This window comes from Astatotilapia calliptera, chromosome 3, assembly GCF_964374335.1.
Source record: "Astatotilapia calliptera chromosome 3, fAstCal68.1, whole genome shotgun sequence".
Lineage (NCBI taxonomy): Eukaryota > Metazoa > Chordata > Actinopteri > Cichliformes > Cichlidae > Astatotilapia > Astatotilapia calliptera.
The window spans coordinates 2,011,671-2,023,966 of NC_137424.1; the positions used below are offsets into that span (position 1 = coordinate 2,011,671).

The 12,296-nt window shown below is 41.3% G+C and overlaps 1 long non-coding RNA gene across 1 annotated transcript; it reads left to right on the forward strand.

The window, feature by feature from the left end:
* Nucleotides 1-4,801: 4,801 nt before the first annotated feature.
* On the forward strand, nt 4,802-7,122 carry LOC145424075 (uncharacterized). The gene is made up of 2 exons (XR_013905030.1): nt 4,802-5,054; nt 5,410-7,122. It is a non-coding gene; the product is annotated as an uncharacterized LOC145424075 (long non-coding RNA).
* Nucleotides 7,123-12,296: the final 5,174 nt, after the last annotated feature.

The window sequence follows — 12,296 nt, forward strand, 5'->3', positions numbered from 1 at the left end:
AAATTGAAATTGAAATTGCAGTGAAGTCAGCTAGAAACTTACAGTGACGTGGACATCATGCAAAGACTGCCAGACTCTGTAATACTGCAAATGATCAGTGACTCAGGTTAACACTAAACTTTAAACGGCACCTCTGTGTCTCTGTGTGCTGAACATCTAGGATTGAGTCAGGCTGCATCAGCTGAAGCTGTTATTTGTATATATCAGTATTTTTTTATTCAGGTGTGGGGAAAATACGTAAGACTGCAGTGAAGCGATGCACCAGATGAATCCCTGGCCAAAGGTATCGTACTCAAATCAGACTACTGATCCAGCCACATCAGCCTTTTGTGAGGTCTGTTTAAAGTAGACTAAAAGTGAACTGCAGGTTCCTGAGAGGTGGACTGTGAGCACAGAAACACATGTTCATACATACAGCTGCAGCAAACTTACATTAATTTTAAATAGATTTGTTACTCTGATGTCTGTCTCTGTGTTAGTCCTCTGACAGACTGGTGACCTGTCCAGGTGTGCTCTACCTACTACTGGGACAGGTTCCAGCCTCTGTAATAGAAATGTTCTGTTATTCTCATTTAAAGTGTTTAAGTGCTTATGCATATGCTTAGTTGTGACACTGTTACTGTTCAGTGAAAGTTGCTAAAACTAGATGAACTTACTTCAGCAGTTTGAGAAAACAACTCCCTTTACAGGTGCTGATAAGGCCAAGGGCACAAAACAGCACAACCATTGATGCGTTAGGTTTCATAGCGAGACACGTGAAGTGTGGTAGGATCAGTTTGTAACTTCCTCCCTCTTCCTTGGAAGGCGTAAAGGAGGAGGAGCACGACCTCTGTGGCAGCGCTGACATGACTGAACTGTGATGTTTGATGTGTGTTGGCGCAGTAATAAATAGCTTGATCACAGCTCTTTCTGTGTTGCAGACTTTATTTAAAAAATTCCACGAACCCCCCCCCCCACTGTGAACCTGAATTGAATATTCAGAAGACATTTGTTTAAATAGTTCTACAAATCTGAGCTGTTGGTGTGTCCTTGGATTGTGTGGTAATAATATTAGAGCCTGCAATCTTTCTTACTGGATCTCTACTATGAGTCATGTTACCTGAGATTAGTTCTATGTTTACCTGTCAGCCTGGACGAATGTGCTGTGTGAAGAATGTAAATGACATCAGATCTGAACTGCTTACATCTAAGGAGCCTGTTCATATTTAATTGTAATATGAACCAATGATTTTCTGATTGATTGCTGATATATACAGTGGGGCAAAAAAGTATTTAGTCAGCCACCGATTGTCATCATTTTAGGTGGGGGAACTTGCACAGAGGTCAGTAATTTGCACCAGAGGTACACGTCAACTGTGAGAGACAGAATGTGAAAAAAAAAAATCCATGAATCCACATGGTAGGATTTGTAAAGAATTTATTCGTAAATCAGGGTGGAAAATAAGTATTTGGTCAATAACAAAAATACAACTCAATACTTTGTAACATAACCTTTGTTGGCAATAACAGAGGTCAAACGTTTACTATAGGTCTTTACCAGGTTTGCACACACAGTAGCTGGTATTTTGGCCCATTCCTCCATGCAGATCTTCTCGAGAGCAGTGATGTTTTGGGGCTGTCGCCGAGCAACACGGACTTTCAACTCCCGCCACAGATTTTCTATGGGGTTGAGGTCTGGAGACTGGCTAGGCCACTCCAGGACTTTCAAATGCTTCTTACGGAGCCACTCCTTTGTTGCCCGGGCGGTGTGTTTTGGATCATTGTCATGTTGGAAGACCCAGCCTCGTTTCATCTTCAAAGTTCTCACTGATGGAAGGAGGTTTAGGCTCAAAATCTCACGATACATGGCCCCATTCATTCTGTCCTTAACACGGATCAGTCGTCCTGTCCCCTTGGCAGAAAAACAGCCCCATAGCATGATGTTTCCACCCCCATGCTTCACAGTAGGTATGGTGTTCTTGGGATGCAACTCAGTATTCTTCTTCCTCCAAACACGACGAGTTGAGTTTATACCAAAAAGTTCTACTTTGGTTTCATCTGACCACATGACATTCTCCCAATCCTCTGCTGTATCATCCATGTGCTCTCTGGCAAACTTCAGACGGGCCTGGACATGCACTGGCTTCAGCAGCGGAACACGTCTGGCACTGCGGGATTTGATTCCCTGCCGTTGTAGTGTGTTACTGATGGTGACCTTTGTTACTTTGGTCCCAGCTCTCTGCAGGTCATTCACCAGGTCCCCCCGTGTGGTTCTGGGATCTTTGCTCACCGTTCTCATGATCATTTTGACCCCACGGGATGAGATCTTGCGTGGAGCCCCAGATCGTGGGAGATTATCAGTGGTCTTGTATGTCTTCCATTTTCTGATGATTGCTCCCACAGTTGATTTCTTCACACCAAGCTGCTTGCCTATTGTAGATTCACTCTTCCCAGTCTGGTGCAGGTCTACAATACTTTTCCTGGTGTCCTTCGAGACGTTACAGGTCTGTGAGAGCCAGAGATTTTCCATGTTTGAGGTGACCAAATACTTATTTTCCACCCTGATTTACGAATAAATTCTTTACAAATCCTACCATGTGGATTCATGGATTTTTTTTTCACATTCTGTCTCTCACAGTTGAAGTGTACCTCTGGTGCAAATTACTGACCTCTGTCATCATTTTAAGTGGGGGAACTTGCACAATCGGTGGCTGACTAAATACTTTTTTGCCCCACTGTGTGTATATATATATATATATATATATATATATATATATATATATTTTTTTTTTTTTTTTTTTTTTTTTTACATACATAGTTTTTTGTTGCCTTATGGTTCCAAGCGCTGTCACCAATCTTTGCATTTTGTTATTATCTCATGACACTTGTTTAATCAGCTACCATCTCTCCTGTGGACTTTTTAATGTCTACAGTCTCAGACCAACACAGCCCTGCCCTTCCCATATTAGATTCTTGATGAATGTGTGTTGTTGTTATTCAGCCTGGTTCAATGTGCCCCTTTTTAACTTTGAGCACCCGCCCCTTTAAACCTCTCTGCACAGCCCTGCACTGAACTCACTATCTTCTCCCTCTAACAGCCTCCACATGTTCTCACTGTAATTTCCCCTCATGAATGAATTTATGCTGCACTAATGTGAATGTTTGCAGGGAAATCAAACGCATTTCACACGCAGTACTCGAGCTGACTTACCTTTGTTTGAATGACGACTTGTACGCGCTGACTCCACAGATAAGGTACGAAAATATATCAGGCTACGTCTTCAGGGTTTCTACTCCACGGCCGTATTTCATACGGGTCCACATTTCCACTGCACGCTATTTTCTGCAAGTACCGCCGCTTCGCCTCTGGACGCAATCGGTCTCTATACAGTCCGTTCTCTTTTGAGCTGCTTTTAAGCATCTTGTAATCGTCGTTCCAACACAGTGTGTTTGTTTTGATTCGTAGACCTCGAAAATGGTGCCGCGCTCCCACAATGCATTGCGGCGTGACGTCAACTCCAAAGCCCTATAGAACATGTTCTTTTTCATTGTCAAAATTATCAGGAATAAAGAAGAAAACTGATTCAAAACCTGTGGAACCTGCCAAAAAACAAGTTTTACTGCAAAGGATTTCTAGATGTGAAGGTTTTGTGGCTTTTTTCAGTTTCTAAAACAAACTCATTTGTACAGAAGGATATGAGGATGTATATGTCCGGTGGTGGGTTTTTTTCTTCTTGATTTAATGTATTCATTTATCTCTTCACTTAATCTTTCTTTATGGTTTTTTTTTTTGATTTGGCATGAGCGATTTCCGGTCCTCACTCCAAGCCAGTTGGTGGCGGTAATGCACCACATGTTCTATCACAGCTGCGTCCGAGAGGACAGGAAACGTCTGTATGCGTCTGCAAACCAGGTAACTACACTCAGCTGAGCCTCTCTGCTAGTCGTTATTAGTTGGAGGGTTTTGCGTCACTTTCTCTCGGCTTGATAAAGGGCTGTATAGAAATCTCTGGTACATAACACGTAACGTCATTTTTAGGGAGCGTCGCAGAGAAGTGAGGCTGTTTCTTTGTTTTTGTCGAGTTTTGATTGAAGACATGTTTCCAGTCCGTTTTTTACTCGTTTGTTTTTTCATTAATAACTTTACATTATCACAGAGAACAAGAAGGCGCTTTGTTTGTCACATTCACCTTATGTCTGTGAAGGTTCTCAGTCATCCAGGTCATCGTAGTCAAAGGAGCTTGCAAAGAAAAGCGTCTGGACTTCTTTAAGTTACTTGAAGACGTTTCACCTCTCATCCGAGAAGCTTCTTCAGTTCTAAGGTCAAATGGTGGAGAGTCCCAGATATAAGCCTAGTGGGAGTATCCCCCCACAGAGGGACAAAAGGACCCCCTGATGATCCTCTAATTGCCTGAGCCAAGGTGTGAAACTGGGTGTGGGCCCCAATCAGCCAGTTTCGGGTGTGTTCATTGTGAAACCTGGCCCCACCTTATCATGCGAATTCCTGAGGTCAGATGGCCCAGGATGTGAGTGGGCGTTAAGGCGTCTGGGAAGGGATCTCAAAACTGGATTATAGATGGCAGAGAGTTGGTGTCGTAAACCCCGCCTCTGTTCAAAGATGGTCGCTCACAGTGGACATAGATGCTTCTTTCACTCCTCTTTCAAACCATCTGTCCTCTCTGTCCAAAATGTGAACATTAGCATCCTCGAAAGAGTGTCCTTTATCCTTAAGATGCAGATGGACTGCTGAGTCTTGTCCTGTGGAGGTGGCTCTTCTATGTTGTGCCATGCGCTTGTGAAGTGGCTGCCACTTGGCAGCCACAGTGATAAATGGCTGAGATGGCTGCAGCTGTACGTGTGAGGTACCTACATGTTTCAAGATGAATTTGCAGAGATGTCATGTTTGGTGCTTACAGACATCACACTGCATTTTGTGATTTCGTAGCTATTGTGATATTTTGGAGCTTCCCATGATCACCGTGACAGTCATTCATTTTAACATAACCTTTCTATTCCTTTCAGGGATCCTCATTTTTTTGGTGAGGAAGATCAGCAGCTGTGTCGACAGGCAACAGGTAACGGCATGCTTTTCTGTTAGTACTGTAGACCTTGGTCTGGTGCTCTTTTTTAGTTTAACACAGTATTTTCATTTGCCGAAGTGTAAAAAGCTTGTTCCAGGAGAAACAAACTTTAGTGAGTTCTGCAAAATGATTCCCACCATTGCACACTCTGTCAGCCTCCAGTGTGCCCTTTTTTTGTCCTTTAACTGAAGAAAGTCGGTAGTCAGAACATATGAGATAAGTGAGATCCTCATTTTGCCTGCTTATTTCAAGATACAACATTTTCACAAACTGCTGTAGGATAACCTTGCTATTTGTCTTTTCCAACACTTCTACATTCATCCATATTTCCTTGTCTGCTTCTTTCCAGGTGAAAAGTACCTGAAATGGGTGAAAGATTTTGTTTCCAAAAACAAAAGCATGTGCGTTCACCTGAAGAAGCCAAGTGGTGCTGACCTGTGGATAGAAGAGCTTGAGAACACCAAATACAACGGGGATGATGATGAAGTTAACGCCTGGGGAAAATTCTACCTTCCCGAGATTGTAAAAATGCAGGTTATTGGTGTGGTAAAGGGCACCTCATGTCCATGTGACGAGCTTGTGCTGATGACGCGTGAGGACAAAAAGCTGTACGGCTATGACGGAGAGGAGCTGCATCTGGTGGCTTCCAGTTTCCTGGAACTATGTGACAAAACGATAGAGTATCCAGCATCCAAGCGCTACTACAATGGAGAGGCCTTCAAAGATATGGTGAGAAGTTAGACTGCTAAGAATAAGACTGGGGATGCCTAGTGTTAGAGATCAATCACCTGAGCTTTTCTTTGTATTGTTGTGTGTTCTGTTTACACTGAGGAGGACTGGAAAAAAGTTAAGATGAGTGATGTGGGGAGGAAACTGCAGGAAGAACATAAAAAGCTGGTAAATGAAACCCAGTCAGCGTTCGTAAGCCTAATATCATAGGTGGGTATTGGAGCTGAGTATCATCACTGATTTCTAGAACCTGTTCAATTCCAATTCACAAGGTCCCAATTAGATTCCATTTAATTCTTACTCAGAGAGTCAGAAACATTATAATTCTGATCATTTATCAGTACTGACACTTGTGAAACTTCATCAGAGGTGTGAGCATCACAGCAGATGCTTTTGTGTCAAAGTAACTGAGGATAAAACACAAAACCATGAAGGAGATTTTCCTGGCCTAGCTTTTTACAGTAGATAACCTTAAAAATATTATTCTGCAGTAGAACAAAAGCAGACGAGAACCACGACTCAACAAATGTACATTGGCTGATGCTGCTGAAGTGATTCAGAGGTTTTAATAAGAGGTTTTAATAGAGACACAGCAGAGCATTTTGCAGTTTCACTTAATTTGAAAAAAATAAATAAAATTTGGTATTGAACAGCAGAAATGAGGCTGTCTTGTCGGAAGTCATTAAAAAAAATGGCTGTAAACAACGGTAGACTGCTTCATAACAAGCAAGCGAATAATGCCAAAAACAGAGATTTGAGATGGGAAACGGTGTTCTTAAAGTACACTGAGAGAGGCAGAGAGCTGTGCTGTGTTGTTTTTCTGTGTGTGTTTTAATGGTGGTGGAAGCAAACCAGCAAAAGTAAGAGGGAATTCATGACAATGTTTATGTCAAGCGAAATGTGTCTTCTTTTGCTGCTGGTTTGGTTAGAGAGAGACAAAACGTGCAGCTTCAGGATCTGAGCAGCTTTCAGCACCAACGGCATCACAGCTCAGACTTGGATTCAGGATTAAGCCCTTTATGTTTGACTGTAGTGATTGTAGCTCTGTCCTTGTTATTAATCGCTTTAGTCAAACACAGCTATTGTTTGCTGGGATGTGTATATCCTTGACAGTTTGTATCTCAGAGTTATCAAAGACACTGTGGATAATCATCAAGAGATTGTTGTCCTCTTAATAATGACCTATTTGATTGTTTGTTTTTTCTTCTTCTTACAGATTCTGGTATTTGGCCAAAAGAGAGCTTCACAATTCTTGGCTTCACCTGTGGTAGAAAAATGACTGAAGTTATGCAACACTCTCTAAAATTAAAGCTATGCAACGCTTTAACATGAATGGCGAAGGAGTGCATCTCTTTCACTGTCTCTTCCTGTCCTCTTCTCAGTCTTTGTTGTGGCACCTCTGCTATGTGTTATAGAAAGCACTTGGAATCATGTTCAATACAAAAACACCAAACTCGTGGGATTGCCCTAGCAAGCAGTTGGTAAAAACTAATTAAAACTGATATATATCAGCTTCACTTTCTAGCTGCAAAAGCACGTTTCTGCAAAAGCATGCAGTTTCCTGTCAGCACTTTTTGGCACAGAGTGTACTCAGAGTTAGGCCTTTCTTATATAAAGCAATATAATCAGCATATAAACATTTAAGATGATAAATTTAAAGCTCAACAGTAACTGCTATAAATATTATAACTACACATGTAGTGCTTTTGCTTAAGTAAATTATAGTTGGGATCATAATAAGAAAACATGTGTTTTTATTTTCTGTGTACCCTGGGTACAGACCAGTATAAAAATGGGATTCTTCCCAATAAATGCTGTCTAATAATGCTTCATATTGCATTAAACACTAGATATGTAAGCAAACAAAAACCCATAGAAGCCAGTTTTAATTATTAAATGTGACAATTACATGGAGATGGAAAGTAAACATGCTTATACACGTCTCTGTGATTACAGAAAATCCACACAGATGCTGTCAGAGCAGAGAATCTTTGATTTATCAGAATGATGAATGCAAATGATTTCATGAAATCTCACTCTTGTTCTGGGTTGTAAAATTCACCTGTCCAGTTAAACCGAATCCTTTGCAACACGGTTCTAAGAACCCTACCAACCTCATCCTCAGCTCTCTGCCTGTTGTCCTTTTCAGCTGAGTATTCATCCACATGTGTTTCAACTTCTCTCTCATTTTCAAGCAAATTGCTCAGGCTCTCAGCTTCAGCACAGTTACCATATGGCCACTCTCTGAGGTCTTCTGTGTTCAAGCCAAACAAATTCTTACATGATCTGCAAGGCTTCATTCTGGCACCATCACGGAGACAAAAAGCCTCACACCTGATATTTCCAGGTACTTCAATTGTTCCATCAAAGTAATCTTTCTGGACTGTGTTTGGATAATAGGTCATCACCGCACCAGATACATATTTATGCCATTTGCTAAGACAGGAGGCAGCAATCATAATTTTCCCAGCGTTAGGACCTTTGGTGGACATGGAGACTCCGCAGTACCTTTCTGATTTGTTGGTTTGGGATTTTTGAGAAATGCAGATAGTGGACGAGACGAAAGCTGTTTTTTTATTATTCTCTTCTAAGTCCAAGTCTGTGAGGAGATCTTGCAGACTCTGCTTTATTTGCTCTTCATTCTCTGAGTTATTTTGCAGGACGATCTGAAAACAGTTACAGATCTGGTCAAAGTGTTGCACCTGATTATATAGTTGTTTTTCATAGAAAGTTGATCAACATGTTTGTTTCGCTGCTTGACTTATTTAACTATGCAGGACCATTGGATGCTTTTGGTTTAGACATTTTAAGATAGGGGGTGAAACAAGTCACAAAAATCTATTTAATTTTAAATCAATAAGCAAAAATCCATCTTTGTTCTCACTAATTTATAATTAAATTTGCTAATTGACCTTTTTTTTTTTCTATATTGCTATGCCGGGCTGTCAAAACACGCTGAATTTAGAGTCTTTGAGCTTAACAGATCCAGCAGCTACACAGTGACAGCATCATATACGCCTTGAAGACTGTAAGCATCTCCAATAATGAGTCTGTTAGACATTATTTAGAACTAACAAATTCTGAAGCAAGTCTCCAGCTCTCCTGCAGTCTCTGTGTTTGGTGGAGAAGTATAGCTAGAAGCATATGTTGAAGTATAAGGTACAGTATGGATTTTCTTTGGATTTCTCAGTAAAAAAGCACTTTGCATTATACTTTCCTAAAAACTGGAAGTTTGTCAGATTGACTGACAATGTGAGAAGAGTTATCTTACCATGTCGAGCACACAGGAGAAGGGACTTCGCCTGGGAAGCTGAGTCGAATACAACTTAAAAGGCCTGGGATATCTTCTCATTAAAGAACCCAAAACAAAAGGATTAGGGAAGATTTCTTCTGGAGAAAAGGGGATGTTGTTGATTTTGCCCAGAAACAACATGCTGTGAAGGATCTGTTGAGTGAAAACATATTTGCTTATTGTTAGTAGTGATAAACAGGACTGTCTTAAAAGTGTCAAAGGTAACACACCTCATCCACCAAGTGTTGACTTCCCGGAGTCATGTAAGAGCCCCGAACCCTCCTCTTGGTAATCTTGTAGGCATTAGTTTTGAACCTCCTTTGAGAAATTGTTGTCTTCTAAAATGATAATGATCGAGCAGTTAGGGATTTAAAGACACAGGAGATCTGATAACTTTGGCTACAGCAGAGTCTGCAGACATACCTATTTTGCTCTTGGTCGGCCTATTTTAAACATGAGAGAAAACATAGTTAGTGAAATGTTGATAACATACAATGACTATCATTGGTGGCTGAAAAGATGCCAGGTAACAAGTGAAAAGCTGCTACTTACCATCGCCACAGTCTAAGAATGAAACAGGAAACACTGAGCGAGTTGCCTCCATCTTAAAGCTGTTGATCATGTGATTTAAAGGAAAGCCACACCCAGCTCTTTCCTGGAATTTTACTCGACTGTAGAAAACTGCTCCATTTGCCCCGCCCACCCATGATCTTTAATATCTGCCAAAAACAACCTTTTGGTTGTCAGTAACCAGTCGATCGTTTGCGCGATTAAAAAATGACTTTGTGCGGCGGCGTTCCCACCGCGAGCAGAACTCCGGCTCAAAAACCGCTGTTTTTGAACACTTTTATTTACTTAAGCATTTTAATGGGCTTACTTTGAAACAAAGTGCGATTGAATGATTATTGTTATGTGTTGCCTTGAATTCGGCTATGCTGTCTGTTAGACAGCTGTTTTTCTTTATTGTTGTTTTTGTATTGTTTGTAGCGAACGCTACTGGAATGTATAGATTAAGCTACGTAGCCAAGATAATTAATAATTTAACTGTTGTACATTGGTTGATGATGATTTGCATTGTTACACAGGCTTGCAGAAAAATATATTTGTTTACCGGTAAACTGAATCGAACTTGATGTGCTAATGGACGTTTTTCTGACCTACAGGTCAGGTTTTGTTCCCCCCCTTTGAATTAATCTTCTTCATATTGAAGTGGCGAGCCGGTAGGACCATTCTTTGTTTCCCCTCTTTCCCCCACTTAGCCGTCTTTGGATTACGGACATATTTCCCCATTTGTATGAAGCTGGACTCTAAGGAGGAATACCTTAAAAGTGAACTTTAAAAAGAAGAGGACCAAAAAGGACTTTTGCACAGAAAGATCACAGCATTGATTTATTATTTAATTGTGGGCATTTATGTTGTGTGTTGTGTTAATTATTTTGTTCCATTTCCCCTTTCCTCCATTTATTCAATATATTTTTGGTACAAGATATTGCAGTCTTTGGTCTCATCATTCACACCATCTAGGCTCCATAAAGAACTATTTCTTCTGCGCGTCAGTCAGTAAACTCATCCATTGAAATAAACTAGTCCTTAAATAACTTTGAGTTACACAGTGGCAAATGTAATAGAGAAAGACACAGGGCCACCTGAAATCTGTCGTCCTATCTGATTCAAAACCAACATGTAGGAGAATCTGGAATCTTTGATTTTGAGTTAAAAATAAAATATGGGTAAAATGCAGAAATGTTTTTACTAACATGTACTAACAGAGACTTGGAGGAGAGAGACCTAATGTTTAATAATCCACATTTCACTGTTTTACTCTTTGGTTCAGATGTGGATACTGTATTGTTCTTTCTTTGTGATTGTTTATGTTTAAGTTGTTTGTTGCTGGTTTTTAGTTTGTTTTTTGTCTGTTTGGGAGCTGACACAGTCTCTATGGAGATGGGTTTTTGGGGGGTAGCAGGAGGAGAGAAGCTGCAGAGAGGCGTGTAAGACTGCAACTCTGCTTCCTGGTCCCAACTCTGGATAGTCATATTTTGGGGGGTTTAATAAACTACTACTCCATGATGTAAAGCTGAAGTATGACACAGCTTTATGAACCTCCTGTTATCCTGGTAGACGAGTACAGCAACAAATCTTTTACTTGAACATCTTCTGGCTCCAATAAGCTTTGAAATGTGACCATGAAGTTAGAGACACACTGACTGAAACCCACAGCTGTGACTGTGGATCACATCCACACACAGTGTAGCTGCTGTCTCTGTGTGAGGTCTGTGTATATATGTATATATTTATGCTTATATTCATATTCTCTTATTCCCCTTTATTTGATATCCTAATTCTGTGCTGTGTAAAGATTTGTCGGTGTTCTGCTGCTACAAACTGGATTTCCTGGAGGATAAACATGAGGGATTCATAAAGTTCTATCTCTCTGTTAAAATCCCCCAAAATAAATGAAATGTGAATTTCAGGCAGACGTGTTTTTAAAAGAGTCTCTTTAATGGAAAAATGTGTTTTTAAAACCAGCCAATAGGAGCGTCTGTGGATATCAGCTGAGGCTGAACGCAGGAACACCATCACATATAAATACACAGAATTAAATCACTAGATAGAATCACTAGAAAAGCCCCGCCCCCTCTGAGCCTCCGCTGTGTCCTCAGCACATCCAGGAGCAGCAGGTCAGAGGGGGCGGGGCCATGTCAGGACTTATTTTAAGTAAAATTTAAAGTGGAGCGACGGCAGGAGTCACACAGCAGTAACCAGCTCTGTCTGCCAGGGTCAAAGGTCAAGCAAGTCCTGCAGCTGACCCACACACAGACTTACACTGATCCACAGAGAGTGATGAATCCACACATCACTCGGCTGGAGGAAGCTGGGGTTCCACACCGTCCAATCAGAAACCAGTGTTGACGCTGAGACCCGTCTCTGTAACAGGAAGTCCATGAACAGGCAGACCCTCTGCAGCAGGCTGACCTGTGACCTCTGAGACAGAGGGAGGAGTTTGTGTCAGCAGGGGGCGCTGCAGCATCGCCTGAGAGCTTTAAGAACAACAGCAATAAACAGGAAGTGAAAGTCACACTTCTGTTGTTGTGCGTCATCAGCAGACCTCCACCCTCTGCAGGAAGCTGAGATAAGAAGCAGCCAATCACAGAGCAGAGAGCGTGTGACTTCCTGTTCCTGCTGTTACTGTGACAACAGCTCCTGGCACAGAG